We start from the raw sequence: 22,959 nt of genomic DNA, 5'->3' as shown, positions 1-22,959 counted from the left end.
AACTAACGATGGTCTGCCAGTAAATACATCGGACGGCCCTTCCTTTCTAGATCAGGATGTCTGATGTTTTTAGGTCGAAGCACGACCTGCTTCAATGAGTAAGCATTGATTGCAGTCGGCTTCGACAACTATTGCTGCCCGTTTTTGGGAATGTGGACAGGAGAGGGTGCACGAGCGCAGATCTGCTCAGTTTTGACCTCGTGAGCGCGCACGGCGCCGTGCCCCTCTCCTGTCCACATTCCCTTGCGCAAACACTCTACACTCACGCATGCGCACATACACAGGCATACACAGGCACACACACACTGCATACACACACGCAAACACACACGCAAGCCCACGCGCACACACACAGACACACGCACACACACACATTCGAACATGCACAGACACACGCGCGACCCCCACCCCCACCCCTTACCGGGCTCTTTCGGCGTGTTCAGTGTCTCATGTACGGCAGCGCTGGTACCAGGGGGCAGGACTTCACTTCCGGGGCTCCCTCCAGCACCTGGGAGCCCCGGGATGCGGAGAGGCCATCAGTCGGCCGGCTCCACTTCTTCCTCGGCGGCGGCGGCTGTGGCGGCGGGCGAGACCTCCTGCCGGATTGCAGGCCCCGCCCCCGTCTCAGGCAAAAGTGCCTGACTTCAGTTTTTTTTTCTTCAGCAAGTCACAGATCCGCGTCAGCCCGGCCCTGGGAGAGCGTGTGCTCTCTGCCACCTCCGAGATCACTGCCACCGGGCTCCCCGCGGGCGCGGCCTCGGTCTCCGGTTCCTGCTGCTGCTCCATGTCCCCTGCTGCAGAGGCCTGTGCAGGACGCTCCGAGCCTGCTGCTCCCGTCCCGCGGCACCCGCTCTCGCGAGATCCGGCAGCCCCTGAGGTATTAATTATGTTGGTTTAGTGAAAGCGGTGACTACAACTCCTAAAATGTAGTCGATATCAGTTGGAATCCCACAAGTACAAAAGCGGTGTCGTGACCGAATAGAGCAAGCTGGCATCAGAGGTGAAGACCCCACCCCAGCGATGCATGTTTATTTCTGTATTTCATAAAGTGACACACATACTCTGCTGTCAGTTGCCTTTATGCTGCACCTGCAAGGTATGATTCATAACCTTGGCTTTAAAGTACGATTTTGCCATAAGAGAAGAAATGAGCTCTACAGACATGTTTTGCAGTCTTGTTTTAGTGCGAACATATCCCGAGGGGCATCGGGAGTACTGTATAAACAAAGGCGATAGGTTCGCTGGTCTGTCCCTGGCTGAGCAGTTGAACACAAACGTCTCCAGGCCTCCCCCAGCACCCCTAAATCACCGATTGCCTAGCTGCCTCACCGCGATGATTGTTTTATTGGTGTCAGCAGGGGTGAGGCGGTGAAGGGAGGGGGTAATGGGGAAGTGAGAAACACTGCCCACGGTAGTTATGAAAAAATAAAAACACGCCCGGGGAAATCGGACAGAAACGAGCACACAAGGACTTAGCCACGCTGGAGCAAGGCGACACGGGCTTAATGCACACAGCTCCCTGCGCCCCTCAGAATGCGCCCCCTCTCCCCAGGGGACCGGCTCGTCTATGCTTAAGGCCGGCCGTGGCTCCACGTCACGTGTATGAATCTCCATATATATGCAACTATACAATACCTTCACTCTTGCTATGCGGTGTGATTTTCAAATTTCACACTATTGCTAGCACCAGGCAAAGTAATATCTTTGAGATATGATAGGCACCATTTTACCTTACTCACCTAGTTGAACCCAAGAAACTACGGGTGTAACATTTGCCCGTTAGCTCCTGTTGTGCCCACTCTTTCTTTTTTTTCTTTCAATACTTGATTTCGGTTAGTGACCATAAAAGCAGCCTAAAATTGGAAACACATTGTGTTAACAGACGAATAAATACATCTTAAAAACTGGAATTCCCTGCATGTATTTCTCCTAGGCATGAACTTTATCAGATCACCACATTGTAACTATGCACCACAAAGCGAAGAGCGTGATTGCTTACATAGACCGCTGAGATGTAAATTATTGTATAGCTCTTATGGGGCGAATGAAAAATGTTTATGATGACCATGTCCAGGGCTACTTGTGAAGCGTTGCAATAAAAATAAGTTTTAAAAAAAACTGGAATTCCCAAGAGGCAGTACCACAGTATTAAAGGCTTTTTTTTTTGTTTGAGAAAATCTGTATTTAAAAAAGTCAGTTCCACACTTTTTTATTTAAGTATTAATTATTTTTAAAAATTAAAAGACGTTGCTATTTGTAATATCAATACATCTAAGTCACGTAAATACAAAACATGTTGCATTACAAATGCTATAGTCGTCACATGTGCGAAAGTTATAACTATTGGCATTGAAAATGACAAAGCTATTAATTTAGCTATTTTCAAAATCAACACATAAATAAAAAAATTGTCATTTACAAGACCAATATCTCAAACTTTCATAATAAGAGACCTATTGCATTGCAAATGCTTGTTTTCTCTTATTCAGGACCACCAGGGAATACCTGACAGTCGTGATGAGAATTTGTTTTTAAATGAATCACACTTCCTGGGAGTAAATTAATTAGGGAGAAAGATCCAAGGGTGTGAGGGTCATTAGTTATTGCTTTTTAAAAACAAACTCCAGCTTTGGAAGCTTGTTCTTGAAAATAACAAAAGTTGGTGAATGGCCGCCTGAAACATCCCCAAGGGATCCAGAGAATTGTAGATCAACTTCCTGTAGGTGGTTGAGATTGTTTTTTCGGTCAGGGGATTAGTTAGCAGCTGGTCCTCCAGTGGGGATGCATCAGGCAACTTCCCCCCCTTCCCAGATGTGACCTTGCAGAGCGTGACCCACCTGCAAATGTCAGAACCGTTTTTAGTCACCTAATTCATACTTTTGTTGTAGGATCGTGAAGGTCACAAGCGCCTGTCCCCTCCACACAAACCTTTTTTTGGTTGTCTGACCGGGCTCGAAGGCGGGGTCGACTCCAAACGGGGTCGGTTTTTTGGTAAAGGGACGTCGTCACTCATGGTTTGATGAACGTCGATTTCTTCGTCGTCAGCCTCGTCCGCTTCCGACCCCAACTCATCCTCATCTTCTTCTTCCTCGTTTCTAATCGTCGACTTGGAGGAGAATGCCGCGCAGGCTTCACAGTCCCTGGATTCTTGTTCAGGTGATGAACAGAGGTTGCACACCGAGGTCCAGTAAGAAGCAATCTTTGGACACAACAGAAACATGCAGATCATCTGCTGATGGAAGCATACACCTTGGGATGTTGTAGATATTACCTGTGACCTTTGATAGCTTCGCTGGGGACCAATAAACTCTATGGGTGGAAAACAGATGATTACGTTTAAGAAGGCGGGTTTTAGCAGAGTCCAGCGACATTTGCTTCAAATGTCCATCCCCAAGCTCCTTTGCACATAAATTTGAGATTTCAATCTCGATCTTTTAATCCGCCTCCATCAAGGTCCAATACCAGAATGAGACTTCCTTTTCCCATCGGTCGACTCTCATGACCTGATCGAACTTAGAGTGGTAGAGTGAGGGCGGTAGAGTGAGGGCGGTATAGTGGTAGAGTGAGGGCGGTAAAGGGGTAGAGTGAGGGCGGTAGAGTGAGGGTGGTGGAGTGAGGGCAGTAGAGTGGTAAAGTGAGGGCGGTAGAGTGAGGGCGGTAGAGTGGTAGAGAGGGCGGTAGAGTGAGGGCAGTAGAGTGGTAGAGTGAGGGTGGTAGAGTGAGGGCGGTAGAGTGGTAGAGTGAGGGCAGTAGAGTGGTAGTGTGAGGGCGGTAGTGTGAGGGCAGTAGAGTGAGGGCGGTAGAGTGAGGGCGGTAGAGTGAGTGTGGTAGAGTGGTAGATTGAGGTCGGTAGAGTGGTAGAGAGGGCGGTAGAGTGAGGGCAGTAGAGTGAGGGTAGTAGAGTGGTAGAGTGAGGGCTGTAGAGTGAGGGCGGTAGAGTGGTAGGGGGAGGGCGGTAGAGTGAAGGCAGTAGAGTGGTAGAGTGAGGGCGGTAGAGTAAGTGTGGTAGAGTGGTAGGGGGAGGGCGGTAGAGTGAAGGCAGTAGAGTGGTAGAGTGAGGGCTGTAGAGTGAGGGCGGTAGAGTGGTAGGGGGAGGGCGGTAGAGTGAAGGCAGTAGAGTGGTAGAGTGAGGGCGGTAGAGTGAAGGCAGTAGAGTGGTAGAGTGAGGGCGGAAGAGTGAGGGTGTGAGGGCGGTAGAGTGAGGGCGGTAGAGTGGTAGAGTGAGGACGGTAGAGTGGTAGAGTGAGGGCAGTAGCTTGAGGGCGGTAGAGTTGTAGAGTGAGGGCGAGATGGTGGTAGAGTGAGGGCGGTAGAGTGAGGGCGGTAGCGTGGTGAGGGTGTGTGAGGGTGAGTGTGAGGGTGATGGGGTGTGTGAGGGTGATGGGGTGTGTGAGGGTGAGGGTGTGTGTGAGGGTGAGTGGGTGTGGTGGTGTGAGGGGGTGGGAGTGTGAGGGTGAGGGGGTGTGAGGGTGTGGGTGAACGGGCACTATCAGCGGAGCAGAAGGCAAGAAAAACGAGTGCAATCAGGGGAGCAGAAGGCAAGAGAACAGGCACAATCAGGGGAGCAGAAGGCAAGAAAAACGAGTGCAATCAGGGGAGCCGTAGGCAAAAGAACAGGCACAATCAGGGTAGCAGAAGGCAAGAAAAAGGAGTGCAATCAGGGGAGCAGAAGACAAGAGAACGGGCACAATCAGGGGAGCAGAAGGCAAGAAAAACGAGTGCAATCAGGGGAGCAGAAGGCAAGAGAACAGGCACAATCAGGGGAGCAGAAGGCTAGAAAAACTAGTGCAATCAGGGGAGTAGAAGGCAAGAGAACGAGTACAATCAGGGGAGCAGAAGGCAAGAGAACGGGCACAATCAGGGGAGCAGAAGGCAATAAAACGAGTGCAATCAGGGGAGCAGAAGGCAAGAAGAAGGAGTGCAATCAGGGGAGCAGAGGCAAGAAGAACGAGTGTAATCAGGGGAGCAGAAGGCAAGAGAACGGGCACAATCAGGGGAGCAGAAGGCAAGAAAAACGAGTACAATCTGGGGAGCAGAAGGCACGAGAACGGGCACAATCAGGGGAGCAGAAGGCAAGCAAACGAGTGCAATCAGGGGAGCAGAAGGCAAGAGAATGGGCACAATCAGGGGAGCTGAAGGCGAGAGAACGAGTACAATTAGGGGAGCAGAAGGCAAGAGAATGGGCACAATCAGGGGAGCAGAAGGCAAGAAAAATGAGTGCAATCAGGGGAGCAGAAGGCAAGAGAACGGGCACAATCAGGGGGGCAGAGGCTAGAAAAACGAGTACAATCAGGGGAGCAGAAGGCAAGAAAAAGAAACTGTCTCTCACCACTGCGGTTTTGTGTTTTAAACACAACTAGGACATAGATTGCACGACCAAAGTTTTCCTAATGCAGACTGCATAAATGAAACCAGCGGCACCGTTCGCTTTTGTCAAACAAGCTCTTGGCATTGCTGTGGGGGTGCGGGGCGGGAGCGCATTGCTTTGAAGTCTGAAGGGGGGGTAGCAGCTTGGGAGGCAGCATTCCATTGCGGTGCGAGGCTGATGGGTTTGACATGCACGCGCGTCTCACACGACTGGTTCACATGAACTGGACGTAATCTGCGCTTGGTCAAGAGTTTGTTTTGCCTACTATATACTCTCGCTATTAATCCCTGCGGGATATAATAGCGAGACCTAACAATGTACATATGCAAGCATATAAAAACTGTATATAGCGTCTTCCTACTATGCTTTCCCGTATGTGTGTGTCTGTTGGTCTCTGTGTTTCTGTCTCCCATTCCCTGTATGGAAAGTATGTAGCTCCCCTTTGTAGAAGAGTCGGTCAATAAGGAGCACACTGCATTGAATAATTTCTTGGTATGCACTTTTTATTAGTATTACAGGAAATCACAATGATTGATTGTCTCTGTTATATTCTTCAGTCCCTTAGGTGTGCCTTGGCCGCCGCCGTCCCTCGGACAGAAGGAAAAGACTCAGGTAAGTGTTTTTGCTTTATGGTTTAGTCAAGGGAAGATGTGAGGGATAAATAATAACTATGCATAAATGTGAACGGAGGGTGTAGAGCACAGCTTTCCAAATTTTTCTTGTTGGTGACTCACCCTTTTGTGAAAATATTTTCAGGGACACAGTAACACGAGAAAGCGCAGCGAGCGAGCCCGAACCACCTATGGTGGGTTCGGGCCCCACACATACACACCCCACCCCACACACACACCCCACACACACCACCCCACAGGCACCACCCCACAGACACACCACCCCACACACACCCCCCACACACAAACCCCCACACACACACAACCCCACTCACCCAACACCAACCCCACACACCCAACACCAACCCCACACACCCACACCCCACACACACCCCCCCACACACACACACACACACACACACCCACACCCCCACACACACACACACCCCCCACACACATCCCCCCCCCCCACACACACACCCCACACAGAGAGACTTGAGGGACACTGTTAAAGGGTACTAGTGAGGGAATCAGTGGCAGAGGTGGCCTTTCCCTCGATCTGTCTCCCTCCATCGGTCTCCCTCCCTCCCTCTCTGTCTCAATCCCTCTCTGTCTCACTCCTTCTCTGTCTCCCTCCCTCTCTGTCTTCCTCACTCTGTCTCACTCCCTCTCCCTCAGACTGTCTCCCTCCCTCCCTCCCTGTCTCCCTCCCTCCCTGTCTCCCTCCCTGTCTCACTCCCTCTCTGTCTCACTCCCTCTATGTCTCATTCCCTCTCTGTCTCACTCCCTCGCTCTCACTCCCTCTCTCTCACTCCCTCTCTCTCACTCCCTCTCTGTCTCACTCCCTCTCTGTCTCACTCCCTCTCTGCCTCACTCCCTCTCCCTCCGACTGTCTCCCTCCCTCTCTGTCTCAATCCCTCTCTGTCTCACTCCTTCTCTGTCTCCCTCCCTCTTTGTCTTCCTCCCTCTGTCTCACTCCCTCTCCCTCAGACTGTCTCCCTCCCTCCCTCCCTGTATCCCTCCCTCCCTGTCTCACTCCCTCTGTCTCACTCCCTCTCTCTCACTCCCTCTCTGTCTCACTCCCTCTCTGTCTCACTCCCTCTTTGTCTCACTCCCTCTCCCTCCGACTGTCTCCCTCCCTCTCTGTCTCACTCCCTCTCTGTCTCACTCCCTCTCTGTCTCTGTCTCACTCCCTCTCTGTCTCACTCCCTCTCTGTCTCACTCCCTCTCCTGCCGACCGTCTCCCTCCCTCTGTCTCACTCCCTCTCTGTCTCCCTCCCTCTCTATCTCCCTCCCTCTCTGTATCCCTCCCTCCCTCTCTGTCTCCCTCCCTCTCTGTCTCCCTCCCTCTCTGTCTCCCTTCCTCTCTGTCTCCCTCCCTCTCTCTCTATGTCTCCCTCCCTCTCCCTCTGTCTCTGCCTCCGTCTCCCTCTGTCTCTCCCTCCGTCTCCCTCTGTCTCTCCCTCCGTCTCCCTCTGTCTCACTCTCTCTGTTTCACTCTCTGTCTCCCTCCCTGTCTATCTCACTCCCTCCCTCTCTGTCTCACTCTCTCTCTCTCTGTCTCACTCTATCCCTCTCCCCCGACCAACATATTCTGTGGGTTCCATAAGGGTCTGTGACAAAGAGGAAAAAATTTTGCTTTCATTCTTAAATCTTTTTTATATTTTCCTGTATTGGTGGTGCCCAGGTGCGCAGCGCCCCTACTCACTCCCTCCCCCGCACTCCTCCATGCCCAAGGCTCACACGGGCATTCTCCATTGAACTGAATTGTTTATGTTTTTGTTTTCGTAAGGTTACAAGCCGCAGCGTGCAGTATGATGTAAATGTGAAAGCTTCTATAGGGCTTCTTGGCAGCTTTTTTTCCCAATGCACCGCGATCCCGGGGCTGCCCCAAACCCCAGGCCAACCCCCTGGACCCAATAACCCACTGTATTCAATCATTGAAGAGCCCTTTGCCAAATGGACTATCCACAAATGAAGACCATTTAACGTGCTAATAAGGCTTTGTTGTTATTCATATAAGAGCCCCTGCAGCGCCACTCTGCCTGTTGCTGGAAGGCCCGCGGGGGTGATCTAAACAGCATGCTAAAACCGGGACATTTGGATGTTTTACCCGGACGCTGTTGTAAAACCCGGACATTTCTCTACTTTGGAGAAAAGTGTCGGGACGCTGGGACACTCCGCCAAAAACGGTGGTCACACTACTTCAGCACTCCCTCCCCCCCGCCCCGTCGTGTGTGGCAGCCCGGGACCGCTCACAGCCGCAACCGAGCACTTCACAGGTCTTTAAGACCTTGTGCATGTTAATAGGGCTTTGTTGTTGCTTCGCCCCTTCTAAGAGCCCCTGCAGCTCGACTCTGCCGATGCGACACACCTGCATATGGGTCGCGCCACATAGTTTGGAAAGCTGTGGTGTAGAGGTTGGAGCAACCAAAAGAAAAAGAGTAGCCGATGATTTCTGCTCTTGTCTCTGTTTCCGTCTCACTTATTTCCTTTTCCCTTGGTCCCTTTCACCCCTCAGCCTTCCCTCCCGTCCCTCTCTTACTCAGCCCCTTTCCAAAAGCCCTGTAGACGCCCACGCGCCTGGAAGAGCCACGTTCACTCCGGGGCCGTGGCGTGGTGACTCTGCGTCCTTCAGTGAGGTCTGGTCTTCTGCTTCGGCTTTCCCTCCTCCGCCAGGTTCGGGTGTTCTGCCCGCCGACAAGCTGTTACATATACAAGGGGGTCCCAGTACAGATAACAGACAAACAATTGAATACTAAATGAAAATACAACTAAACTGAAGTCTTATCACACTTGTTTTTACTCACAGTGTGATAACATAGCAAAGGATTACACAAATTACAAAACCAATAAAGGAATTTCATAATCATCATAGAAAAATGTGTGCCCCAAGGGAAGAGGGGAGAAGGGGAGGCAGTGCAGGGTGAAGGTAAAATATAGCAGATCTTAACTCCTATCTAAAGAGTAAACATTTCTTCATAGTTTATAAAACAGTCCGTAATAGCCCTGGCTTCAAATGTGAGCCAGTTATGAAGAACGACATCAACTGTTCATGACCATTTAGTTAGACAACATGCTCAAAAAGCTCCTGCATGTATCAGGTTAACTGTTAGCGTAAGGCGTTGTTGAGGTGAAAACAAAAGTCGACGTTTTGACCCCAATATGAAGGTAGGCGGCAGTTACAGCCTTAAAGCGCAGACAAGCTATGACCTCCCCTGGGCTCCGGTTCGCTCTCTCGTAAGGCTGTTAGTCCTTCTCTGTCTTTCCAGTCTTCCCCCACTTGTTTCTCCTCCTCGCGTTCCCATGCCGCGTGTAGCTGGACCAACCTGACGCGCTCTCCGCCCCGCCTTCTTCAAGTGTATCCTCTGATGTCCGTCCTCAGCTCCGGCTTAAAAGGGCCGCCTGCCGATTCCCCTCTCTCCACTTCTTGATGACAGCAAAGCGTACAACTGGTAAAAGGGGACTGTGAATATAGGAGGGGAGAAATATATGAAGGGATGGAATGGCAATCCTTTTCCTCTATCCAATCGTCTACTACAGGGGCTACCTGACACACCCCACCCCCAGACGTTTCCTGTTCTGGGAAATGAGGGATGCGTGAAAAAAAATCAGCAACTTGGTATGCAGAGTATAAAAGATGACAATGTTAAAACTAGTGCCCATCCTGGAATAAAAGAAGTCACACCTAAAAATAGCTTATCCTGAAAACCCACTTTCTAAAAACAAGATACCAAACAAAAAGAGAATCTTAGGAGCTTCAGGTGATGTCCCTAGTGTCTGATTACTGGTGTTTGTTTAGGTTTACAGGAGTCCAGATGTTACATAGCAAACCTTGTCTATGCATGCCGTGTATTTTTCATTCATTATTGTAGTATTTATGTAATCCACTCATCGCGTTCCAGAAGGTAGATGTGTGTGGCTAGAGTTGTTTATATAGCTCCAGACTAGATCAGGTCTGTGTCTCCTGCTCCACAGCTTGTACCCGTAAAAGTGCATCAATGTCTCCTTCCCTTGGAAGCAAATCCACTTGTATTCCAGTTTAAGCATATTTATTCTCATAGAATCACTTTCAAAATCCACTGTTCAGCGAGTAAATTCAAATTCAGTCTGCCCCAATTCATTTTGGGGGTTCTCCCTTCATCAGGGGGCGCACATGAGGAATCTATGTTGTATGTTGTGTGCGGAAAATAGTGACATAAGAATTAACTTGCAATGCAATCTAATCCTACAGATACATAAATTAATAGTTTACTACTTGTCCTGGTAGAACGGGCACAATCAGGGGAGCAGAAGGCAAGAAGAAGGAGTGCAATCTGGGGATCAGAAGGCAAGAAGAAGGAGTGCAATCAGGGGAGCAGAGGCAAGAAGAAGGAGTGCAATCAGGGGAGCAGAGGCAAGAAGAAGGAGTGCAATCAGGGGAGCAGAGGCAAGAAGAAGGAGTGCAATCAGGGGAGCAGAGGCAAGAAGAACGAGTGCAATCAGGGGAGCAGAAGGCAAGAGAACGGGCACAATCAGGGGAGCAGAAGGCAAGAAAAACGAGTGCAATCAGGGGAGCTGAAGGCAAGAGAACGAGTACAATCTGGGGAGCAGAAGGCACGAGAACGGGCACAATCAGGGGAGCAGAAGGCAAGAAAAATGAGTGCAATCAGGGGAGCAGAAGGCAAGAGAACGGGCACAATCAGGGGGGCAGAGGCTAGAAAAACGAGTACAATCAGGGGAGCAGAAGGCAAGAAAAAGAAACTGTCTCACACCACTGCGGTTTTGTGTTTTAAACACAACTAGGACATAGATTGCACGACCAGAGTTTTCCTAATGCAGACTGCATAAATGAAACCAGCGGCACCGTTCGCTTTTGTTAAACAAGCTCTTGGCATTGCTGTGGGGGTGCGGGGCGGGAGCGCATTGCTTTGAAGTCTGATGGCGGGGGAGCAGCTTGGGAGGCAGCATTCCATTGCGGTGCGAGGCTGATGGGTTTGACGTGGACGCGCGTCTCACACGACTGGTTCACATGAACTGGACGGAATCTGCGCTTGGTCAAGAGTTTGTTTTGCCTACTATATACTCTCGCTATTAATCCCTGCGGGATATAATAGCGAGACCTAACAATGTACATATGCAAGCATATAAAAACTGTATATAGCGTTTTCCTACTATGCTTTCCCGTATGTGTGTGTCTGTTGGTCTCTGTGTTTCTTTCTCCCATTCCCTGTAGGGAAAGTATGTAGCTCCCCTTTGTAGAAGAGTCGGTCAATAAGGAGCACACTGCATTGAATAATTTCTTGGTATGCACTTTTTATTAGTATTACAGGAAATCACAATGATTGATTGTCTCTGTTATATTCTTCAGTCCCTTAGGTGTGCCTTGGCCGCCGCCGTCCCTCGGACAGCAGGAAAAGACTCAGGTAAGTGTTTTTGCTTTATGGTTTAGTCAAGGGAAGATGTGAGGGATAAATAATAACTATGCATAAATGTGAAGGGAGGGTGTAGAGCACAGCTTTCCAAATTTTTCTTGTTGGTGACACACCCTTTTGTGAAAATATTTTCAGGGACACGGTAACACGAGAAAGCGCAGCGAGCGAGCCCGAACCACCTATGGTGGGTTCAGGCCCCACACATACACACCCCACCCCACACACACCCCCCACACACACCACCCCACAGACACACCACCCCACCCCCCCCACACACACCCCCACACACCCCACCCCACACACACACCCCACACACACCACCCCACACACACCCCACCCCACACACACCCCACCCCACACACACCTCCCACACACAAACCCCCACACACACACAACCCCACTCACCCAACACCAACCCCACACACCCAACACCAACCCCACACACCCACACCCCACACACACCCCCGCACACACACACACACACCCCCCACACACCCCTCCACACACAAACCCCCACACACACAACCCCACTCACCCAACACCAACCCCACACACCCCCCCACACCCCCCCACACCCCCCCATACACACCCCCCACACACATACCCCCCCACACACACACACCCCACACAGAGAGACTTGAGGGACACTGTTAAAGGGTACTAGTGAGGGAATCAGTGGCAGAGGTGGTCTTTCCCTCCATCTGTCTCCCTCCATCGGTCTCCCTCCCTCCCTCTCGGTCTCAATCCCTCTCTGTCTCACTCCTTCTCTGTCTCCCTCCCTCTCTGTCTTCCTCCCTCTGTCTCACTCCCTCTCCCTCAGACTGTCTCCCTCCCTCCCTCCCTGTATCCCTCCCTCCCTGTCTCACTCCCTCTGTCTCACTCCCTCTCTCTCACTCCCTCTCTGTCTCACTCCCTCTCTGTCTCACTCCCTCTTTGTCTCACTCCCTCTCCCTCCGACTGTCTCCCTCCCTCTCTGTCTCACGCCCTCTCTGTCTCACTCCCTCTCCTGCCGACCGTCTCCCTCCCTCTGTCTCTGTCTCAATCCCTCTCTGTCTCACTCCTTCTCTGTCTCCCTCCCTCTTTGTCTTCCTCCCTCTGTCTCACTCCCTCTCCCTCAGACTGTCTCCCTCCCTCCCTCCCTGTATCCCTCCCTCCCTGTCTCACTCCCTCTGTCTCACTCCCTCTCTCTCACTCCCTCTCTGTCTCACTCCCTCTCTGTCTCACTCCCTCTCTGTCTCACTCCCTCTTTGTCTCACTCCCTCTCCCTCCGACTGTCTCCCTCCCTCTCTGTCTCACTCCCTCTCTGTCTCACTCCCTCTCTGTCTCTGTCTCACTCCCTCTCTGTCTCACTCCCTCTCTGTCTCACTCCCTCTCCTGCCGACCGTCTCCCTCCCTCTGTCTCACTCCCTCTCTGTCTCCCTCCCTCTCTATCTCCCTTCCTCTCTGTATCCCTCCCTCCCTCTCTGTCTCCCTCCCTCTCTGTCTCCCTTCCTCTCTGTCTCCCTTCCTCTCTGTCTCCCTCCCTCTCTCTCTATGTCTCCCTCCCTCTCCCTCTGTCTCTGCCTCGGTCTCCCTCTGTCTCTCCCTCCGTCTCCCTCTGTCTCACTCTCTCTGTTTCACTCTCTGTCTCCCTCCCTGTCTATCTCACTCCATCCCTCTCTGTCTCACTCTCTCTCTCTCTGTCTCACTCTATCCCTCTCCCCCGACCAACATATTCTGTGGGTTCCATAAGGGTCTGTGACAAAGAGGAAAAAATGTTGCTTTCATTCTTAAATCTTTTTTATATTTTCCTGTATTGGTGGTGCCCAGGTGCGCAGCGCCCCTACTCACTCCCTCCCCCGCACTCCTCCATGCCCAAGGCTCACACGGGCATTCTCCATTGAACTGAATTGTTTATGTTTTTGTTTTCGTAAGGTTACAAGCCGCAGCGTGCAGTATGATGTAAATGTGAAAGCTTCTATAGGGCTTCTTGGCAGCTTTTTTTCCCAATGCACCGCGATCCCGGGGCTGCCCCAAACCCCAGGCCAACCCCCTGGACCCAATAACCCACTGTATTCAATCATTGAAGAGCCCTTTGCCAAATGGACTATCCACAAATGAAGACCATTTAACGTGCTAATAAGGCTTTGTTGTTATTCATATAAGAGCCCCTGCAGCGCCACTCTGCCTGTTGCTGGAAGGCCCGCGGGGGTGATCTAAACAGCATGCTAAAACCGGGACATTTGGATGTTTTACCCGGACGCTGTTGTAAAACCCGGACATTTCTCTACTTTGGAGAAAAGTGTCGGGACACTGGGACACTCCGCCAAAAATGGTGGTCACCCTACTTCAGTGCCCTCTCCCCCCGCCCGTCGTTTGTGGCAGCCCGGGACCGCTCACAGCCGCACCTGAGCACTTCACAGGTCTTTAAGACCTTGTGCATGTTAATAGGGCTTTGTTGTTGCTTCGCCCCTTCTAAGAGCCCCTGCAGCTCGACTCTGCCGATGCGACACACCTGCATATGGGTCGCGCCACATAGTTTGGAAAGCTGTGGTGTAGAGGTTGGAGCAACCAAAAGAAAAAGAGTAGCCGATGATTTCTGCTCTTGTCTCTGTTTCCGTCTCACTTATTTCCTTTTCCCTTGGTCCCTTTCACCCCTCAGCCTTCCCTCCCGTCCCTCTCTTACTCAGCCCCTTTCCAAAAGCCCTGTAGACGCCCACGCACCTGGAAGAGCCACGTCACTCCGGGGCCGTGGCGTGGTGACTCTGCGTCCTTCAGTGAGGTCTGGTCTTCTGCTTCGGCTTTCCCTCCTCCGCCAGGTTCGGGTGTTCTGCCCGCCGACAAGCTGTTACATATACAAGGGGGTCCCAGTACAGATAACAGACAAACAATTGAATACTAAATGAAAATACAACTAAACTGAAGTCTTATCACACTTGTTTTTACTCACAGTGTGATAACATAGCAAAGGATTACACAAATTACAAAACCAATAAAGGAATTTCATAATCATCATAGAAAAATGTGTGCCCCAAGGGAAGAGGGGAGAAGGGGAGGCAGTGCAGGGTGAAGGTAAAATATAGCAGATCTTAACTCCTATCTAAAGAGTAAACATTTCTTCATAGTTTATAAAACAGTCCGTAATAGCCCTGGCTTCAAATGTGAGCCAGTTATGAAGAACGACATCAACTGTTCATGACCATTTAGTTAGACAACATGCTCAAAAAGCTCCTGCATGTATCAGGTTAACTGTTAGCGTAAGGCGTTGTTGAGGTGAAAACAAAAGTCGACGTTTTGACCCCAATATGAAGGTAGCAAAAAACACAGTTGATGGACAGAATGTAGAACAATGTCATACATTCACCCCAGTACAAGGATCTGGGCCTAAATCCATCGTTTTTTTGCACTCCACACCACCCTGGGTTAGACACTGGCTATATGCAAATCAGCTCTGACCCTGTGCCTCATGGGAACAGTCCAGTCCGAACTACCAAGCCATGTCTTTCCCAGACCGGAATCAAGCATCCAAGGACCGGTTTCTGGCTATCAGCCTTCATCAGCCTGGATAGCTTGACTCCAGTGGTGTGGAGAGCCTGGGACTCACGTCTGAGCATACCCAGCCCACTCGGGGTGAAAATTGCAAAAAACACAGTTGATGGACAGAATGTAGAACAATGTCATACATTCACCCCAGTACAAGGATCTGGGCCTAAATCCATTGTTTTTTTGCACTCCACACCACCCTGGGTTAGACACTGGCTATATGCAAATCAGCTCTGACCCTGTGCCTCATGGGAACAGTCCAGTCCGAACTACCAAGCCATGTCTTTCCCAGACCGGAATCAAGCATCCAAGGACCGGTTTCTGGCTATCAGCCTTCATCAGCCTGGATAGCTTGACTCCAGTGGTGTGGAGAGCCTGGGACTCACGTCTGAGCATACCCAGCCCACTCGGGGTGAAAATTGCAAAAAACACAGTTGATGGACAGAATGTAGAACAATGTCATACATTCACCCCAGTACAAGGATCTGGGCCTAAATCCATCGTTTTTTTGCACTCCACACCACCCTGGGTTAGACACTGGCTATATGCAAATCAGCTCTGACCCTGTGCCTCATGGGAACAGTCCAGTCCGAACTACCAAGCCATGTCTTTCCCAGACCGGAATCAAGCATCCAAGGACCGGTTTCTGGCTATCAGCCTTCATCAGCCTGGATAGCTTGACTCCAGTGGTGTGGAGAGCCTGGGACTCACGTCTGAGCATACCCAGCCCACTCGGGGTGAAAATTGCAAAAAACACAGTTGATGGACAGAATGTAGAACAATGTCATACATTCACCCCAGTACAAGGATCTGGGCCTAAATCCATCGTTTTTTTGCACTCCACACCACCCTGGGTTAGACACTGGCTATATGCAAATCAGCTCTGACCCTGTGCCTCATGGGAACAGTCCAGTCCGAACTACCAAGCCATGTCTTTCCCAGACCGGAATCAAGCATCCAAGGACCGGTTTCTGGCTATCAGCCTTCATCAGCCTGGATAGCTTGACTCCAGTGGTGTGGAGAGCCTGGGACTCACGTCTGAGCATACCCAGCCCACTCGGGGTGAAAATTGCAAAAAACACAGTTGATGGACAGAATGTAGAACAATGTCATACATTCACCCCAGTACAAGGATCTGGGCCTAAATCCATCGTTTTTTTGCACTCCACACCACCCTGGGTTAGACACTGGCTATATGCAAATCAGCTCTGACCCTGTGCCTCATGGGAACAGTCCAGTCCGAACTACCAAGCCATGTCTTTCCCAGACCGGAATCAAGCATCCAAGGACCGGTTTCTGGCTATCAGCCTTCATCAGCCTGGATAGCTTGACTCCAGTGGTGTGGAGAGCCTGGGACTCACGTCTGAGCATACCCAGCCCACTCGGGGTGAAAATTGCAAAAAACACAGTTGATGGACAGAATGTAGAACAATGTCATACATTCACCCCAGTACAAGGATCTGGGCCTAAATCCATTGTTTTTTTGCACTCCACACCACCCTGGGTTAGACACTGGCTATATGCAAATCAGCTCTGACCCTGTGCCTCATGGGAACAGTCCAGTCCGAACTACCAAGCCATGTCTTTCCCAGACCGGAATCAAGCATCCAAGGACCGGTTTCTGGCTATCAGCCTTCATCAGCCTGGATAGCTTGACTCCAGTGGTGTGGAGAGCCTGGGACTCACGTCTGAGCATACCCAGCCCACTCGGGGTGAAAATTGCAAAAAACACAGTTGATGGACAGAATGTAGAACAATGTCATACATTCACCCCAGTACAAGGATCTGGGCCTAAATCCATCGTTTTTTTGCACTATGAAGATAGGCGGCAGTTACAGCCTTAAAGCGCAGACAAGCCATGACCTCCCCTGGGCTCCGGTTCGCTCTCTCGTAAGGCTGTTAGTCCTTCTCTGTCTTTCCGGTCTTCCCCCACTTGTTTCTCCTCCTCGCGTTCCCATGCCGCGTGTAGCTGGACCAACCTGACGCGCTCTCCGCCCCGCCTTCTTCAAGTGTATCCTCTGATGTCCGTCCTCAGCTCCGGCTTAAAAGGGCCGCCTGCCGATTCCCCTCTCTCCACTTCTTGATGACAGCAAAGCGTACAACTGGTTAAAGGGGACTGTGAATATAGGAGGGGAGAAATATATGAAGGGATGGAATGGCAATCCTTTTCCTCTATCCAATCGTCTACTACAGGGGCTACCTGACACACCCCACCCCCAGACGTTTCCTGTACTGGGAAATGAGGGATGCGTGAAAAAAAATCAGCAACTTGGTATGCAGAGTATAAAAGATGACAATGTTAAAACTAGTGCCCATCCTGGAATAAAAGAAGTCACACCTAAAAATAGCTTATCCTGAAAACCCACTTTCTAAAAACAAGATACCAAACAAAAAGAGAATCTTAGGAGCTTCAGGTGATGTCCCTAGTGTCTGATTACTGGTGGTTGTTTAGGTTTACAGGAGTCCAGAGGTTACATAGCAAACCTTGTCTATGCATGCAGTGTATTTTTCATTAATTATTGTAGTATTTATAAAATCCACTCATCGCGTGCCAGAAGGGAGATGTGGGTGGCTACAGTTGTTTATATAGCGCCAGACTAGATCTGGTCTGTGTCTCCTGCTCCACAGCTTGTACCCGTAAAAGTGCATCAATGTCTCCTTCCCTTGGAAGCAAATCCACTTGTATTCCAGTTTAAGCATATTTATTCTCATAGAATCACTTTCAAAATCCACTGTTCAGCGAGTAAATTCAAATTCAGTCTGCCCCAATTCATTTTGGGGGGTTCTCCCTTCATCAGGGTCAGCATGTGAGGAATCTATGTTATATGTAGCATGCGGAAAATAGTGACATAAGAATTAACTTGCAATGCAATCTAATCCTACAGATACATAAATTAATAGTTTACTACTTGTCCTGGTAGAGCCTAACCGCAAGTCTGCGTTTGTGTTATACCAGGGTCTTCACCTTTTCGATAGTGAGAGCTACTTCTGATCAAGCAGAATCATCCTGATCTACTGCCTTTATCACTTGGCTTTGCTAAGGGTAGATAAATGCTGTAGGCGTGGGAGTAGGGACGACCGTGACACCAGGTGTAGGATTCAAAGAGGGTTTTATTTTAATGGTTCTCAGAGGTTTAGACATAAACGTCCTTTGGTTTCTCAAGGTCAGTCTTTCTCTGGCAAAAGTACTTTGGTCCGTGTTGAAGATCTTCTCCCGTCTCTCCCTAGGGCTTGGTGGGTCTTTACTCCGGATACTGTCGGCTCCGCGACATGGAAGAGACCAAACAAAGAGGGAGGCCGTTAGTGTCAAGTCCTCTATGGGAGGTGCACCAGGGGACCCGGGGGATGTGAGGGTGAACACCGTGACACTTGCTCTCTCTATGTACAGTGCTCCGTGAACTAAGGAAAAGGAGGGGTTGAAGTAAGGAACCGGGAAGGGAAAGGTATTGGAATGGTAGGGAAACCAGAGGGAAGGGACGAACAGGGATATATACACTTTTTACACTCGAGCGTTTCTGCTCCCCACCCAGGCTGCCCAACGCCGCCGTACCTGTGACAGCCACACTCCTCCCTCGGGAGTGTGGCACGGCGGTTCACGGGGTCGTTGGCCTCTGGGCTTTCCTCTGGTCTCGATCCCTCCTTCTTCTCCACGCTGTTCCTTCGGGTCCTCTCCTCCGCTCTCCTCCGTACCGCTCACTTCCGCCTTCTCCTCCGGGGTGATTACACACCCTGTGTACAGTACTTCCTGTCTTTTAGACAATCCGGTCGCTCTGACGTCCTTCGGGGCCGGACCTTCCTCCTCAGACGTGAACGCCCAATTAAAGGAGCCGCCATCCTCTTCCTCGTCGTCTGGTCCGGTCAGACCGTCCTTCCACTCGTCAGTCTGTGAAGAAGGCAGAGACGTCAGGTCAGCAGGGCAGGGATTCCACCACTCACGAGGGCTACGCCCCCCTACCTCGTTACAAATGCCAAGTAACTTAATTGCACTCCTAGAGCGCCCAGTCCGGCTGCAGTGAGCACATAGCATTTGTAGCACTGGGTTAGGAAAGGTTTACCTGTAGGGCCCCTAAGCCTTTGTAGCACTGTTAGGTTTACCTGCGGGACCCCAAGCATTTATAGTACTGGTAGCAACGGTGTATCTGTGGGGTCCCCAGGGACGGGTTATCTTCATTTTATTCTTCTTAATGAATCACATCTGAGAGGTGAGTGTTTCACTGAGGGTTGTGGCCTCTTTCTCCTGCAATACATAGGATGGCATTGTTCTCTCTGAGTGAGTGTGAAGACAGAAGACTTCTATTATCTGGTGAGTTGCCCTCCTGTTCATTGGCTCCTGTCCAGATCCTGGCCCTGCTTTAACAATTCAAGATTAATGTTCAGTAGTGGCAGTCACAGTATAAGGACTGTGAGCAAGACCTGCTGTAGAGTTTTCGATGTCCTAGGAAAAATGTCTCAATGTAGGAAAGGGCCTGTTTTGGACATGGTTAGCCTTCACTTTTTACCCGGAAAATGATATAGTTTTTACTGGAAGGGCACAGGGTCCCTGCCAACCAGGTCCCCTGAGCCCGATCTCCTTCCCTAAAGTGTACCTGTCGTTTCCACAATTGTCACCCCATTAGCTCACTTATAAGTCCCTTGTAAAAGATACCTCTGGTACCAAGGGCCTTGTTGTTAAAGAGGGTCTCTAAAGGCTGCAGCACAAATTATGCCTCCCTAAGGGACTCCTCACCACGCACATACATACATACACACATACACACATACATACATACATACATACATACATACATACATACATACATACACACACACACACACACATACATACATACACACATACATACATACATACATACACACATACATACATACATACATACACACACACACATACATACATACATACATACATACATACATACATACTGCCACTGCAGCTGTGTGTCTTGGTGCAGACAAAACTGAAGAGTCGACGTGGCACACATCCCTGTATGCGATGCCCATAGGGACTGTCTGAGATATAGGTAAGACACGCCTCTAGCAGGCCTTACAGTGCACGCTGCTTTAGGGATACCTCCTTCAATATCCTTGTTGATTCCTGGATATTACAAGTGACCAGGCAAGCTCTATAGCAAGTACATTGGCTGGACACTTGTCATTACGAGTTCACCAGCCTCATGAAGGTTTCTCTGAAATATGGGATATTTGCTACCAAACATCTCAGCATAATAAACCTGCGCTGATTGCAGTATCCGATTTATTAAAAATTACACACAGAGTGCCCCTTAGAGGGGTCCCCTAAGATCTACCAATCCTTAGTGTGATCATCGACTGGCCTGAGCCATCCTGCTACCACCAGACAGTATCCTGTCCTCATGGGGAGAGTGCCTGCGCACTTTGAGGTCGAGAACAATGCCTTTCCTGGGTGGAGGTGTTCAACCCCAGCCTCTTCTGTTAGAGGGAGCAAGCTATCTTCCTGGCCTCACCCCCTTTTAGGCGCAAGGACAGGTGGGAAATCTTAGATAGAGCAGGAGGTGCGCCCCCCCCTCTGCCAACTCCGCCCCTCAGGTGCTGGAGGCGAGGTGAGGCACACTTTGTAGTGCCCACCATCTTGAAGATGATGGGACTTATTCAATCAGGGCTAGGACTGTGTCCCCTTTCCACAGGAGGTGGGCATGATAGAGGGTATAGACACCCCAGGAAAGGGGCCCATTAGCCTCTACCTGTCACTCCCTTGTAACACCCTTAAATCAAGATTTTAGGTGGCATCCCCAGACCCTGAATTTCAGTTCTTGGCGACCTAAGAAGAGCCGGGCTCTGCGGCCTTCTCTGCTGGTGAGGCTCTGTAGAGAACTATGGACTTGGTCCCAGTCCTACTGGCCTGTCTGCATCCCTGGATGATCCTGAACCAAAAGGCAAGTCGTCTTGCAGCCCAGCGACCTCCAGAACCTTGGGAGGACTACCTGCCTTCGATAAAGGGCAATCTAGTTTTATATAGTGGGATTTGGCCAGGGAGTGTCAAGACAAGCCAAGCTATGTTACTCACTCTATATTTGCAGACGTTTTGTTTTCGGTCTAATAACTTTCACTAATGTGCACCGTATTTTCGGTGTCAACACCATCGATTGAGGACTAGTTCAACAAAAAGAATTAAAAAAAGTACCTGTGTCTTGGCAAGATAAACAGTGTGCTGGTCATTTTTTCAATCAAGTCTATTATTGAGCTCTGAATTCAAGCTGCCATTTAATGTAAACAGGGTCATTGATTTGGCAGTATCAGTATCTGTAGTTAAATTAGACAAAAATAAATTCTAATTGCCACCTCCCTGGCACCCTGAATGGCCGTAACCCAATCACCATCGCCAAGCGTGCCTAGATCCCTCTCCCGCACAGCTCTCCGTGTCCCCAAGGCATCCAGAGAATTGTAGATCAACTTCTTAAAGATGGGTGAGATTGCTTTTTCAGTCGGGGGATGCATCAAGCAACTGCTCCCCTACACAGATGTGACCTTGCAGAGCGTGACTCATCCGAAATGTCAGAACCGTTTTTATTCACCTAATTTATACTTTTGTTGTAGGGTCGTGAAGGACACAAGCGCCTGTCCCCTCCACACATCGCCGGGCTGTTCTAAGCTAATCAATCCCCATTTTGTGAAGCCCTGCCATCCTCCCACTGCACTTAAGAGATCACCATCATACAGTGGAGTAATTTCAGTCAGCTTACCTTCTCAGCCTAAACACTTGGTAGCCTCTCTCCACACCTTTACCAATGTTTGGGTGTGAGTAGGTAGGGTGCACTCATACTTTCTTCGATACAGCACCAGGGTGGGGTAACCTCTCTTGTCCATGGCCAATCTATCTACCCAGTAAGCAGGATCCTCACGGTCCATAAAAACCCAGTTGTTGACTGCCACCAGCTGCGTGGCCCAGTAATACTTAAGAATGCTCCGGACCGCCAGTCCACCCTAATAAACTCCCCTCTGCAACTGCCATCTCACAACAGGAGCCGAAGTTCTCAGTTTACCTTTTGAAAAAATAGTCTGGTGGGATCTTAAAGGAAGTTTTTTACACGATGTGCAGGAGGCCTTGGAGGGTCATCACTTTAATTAGGGCCAACCGGCCCAGTAAGGAAAGCGGGAGCGCCCGCAAGTGTGGGGCATCCCTGCGAAGCCGGTCTAATTTTGGGACTACGTTCCTGCCTGTGGCGCTCTTCTAATAAACATGCCCAAATATTTGAAGCCATGTAGTGCCACCCTAACTGTGCACCTAGAGTGCAGCCACAGGGTCCCTGGCGCCAGCAGGCATATTAAGGACTTCTTTCAATTGATCTCCTGAATGATCTCCAAATATGTGAAAAATTTGTAGAATTTGTTTACTCAAGAAGACTTGTTACGTGTCATATAGCAAAAGGTCAGCGTAGAGGGAGAATCTCTCATCCCACTCCTGATCAACTGGAATACCTCATATGAGAGGTCCTGGCGAACCCATGCATGTGTGAAGAGCATAGGAGACAAGGAGCATGCCTGTCGGAGGGCAAAGACTCAGGAGACTGTATTATTGGCGCGCATGCAAGCTAGAGGGGCCACATACAAGAGCTTGACAGCAGCACCACTGGTTCAGCAAAGGAATCCCCTGTTGCATGCGATACTCCATTAAGGTGTCGGAGATTTAAGCGCGTTCCCTGGTGTGGCATAAAGCCTGATTGATCAGGATCAATCAATCAATCACAGCATTTATATAGCGCACTACTCACCCGGAGGGTCTCAAGGCGCTAGGGGGGGGGGGGGTCCGCTACTGCTCGAACAGCCAGGTCTTGAGCTGCTTCCTGAAGGCGAGGTGGTCCTGGGTCAGGCGGAGGTGGGTCGGGAGGGAGTTCCAAGTCTTGGCGGCCAGGTAGGAGAAGGACCTTCCCCCTCTGGTGGCTCTTCGGACGCGGGGGACGGCGGCGAGGGCGTGGCCGGCCGATCGAAGCTGGCGTGTGGGAGCGTAGAAGTTGAGGCGGCTGTTGAGGTATCCGGGGCCTTGGTCGTGTAGGGCTTTGTGTGCGTG

The 22,959-nt window shown here is 50.3% G+C and overlaps 1 protein-coding gene across 4 annotated transcripts in view; it reads left to right on the top strand.

Annotated features, from left to right (window-relative positions):
• The window catches only part of LOC144807578 (uncharacterized), a 436,944-nt gene that overhangs the window by 399,221 nt on the left and 14,764 nt on the right, over positions 1 to 22,959 (top strand). For 2 of the 4 annotated variants that reach the window (XM_078673221.1, XM_078673228.1), the window contains 2 exons: positions 5,926 to 5,980; positions 11,330 to 11,384. The gene's annotated coding sequence lies outside the window, so the exon portion shown is untranslated. The remainder of the gene's footprint in view (positions 1 to 5,925; positions 5,981 to 11,329; positions 11,385 to 22,959) is intronic. The other 2 variants (XM_078673236.1, XM_078673240.1) reach the window with 1 other exon arrangement.

This window comes from Lissotriton helveticus, chromosome 1_2 (genome assembly GCF_964261635.1).
Source record: "Lissotriton helveticus chromosome 1_2, aLisHel1.1, whole genome shotgun sequence".
In the NCBI taxonomy this organism is placed as follows: domain Eukaryota; kingdom Metazoa; phylum Chordata; class Amphibia; order Caudata; family Salamandridae; genus Lissotriton; species Lissotriton helveticus.
Note: the sequence above shows the minus strand (reverse complement) of the source record. Positions and strands in the feature narration are given on the sequence as shown.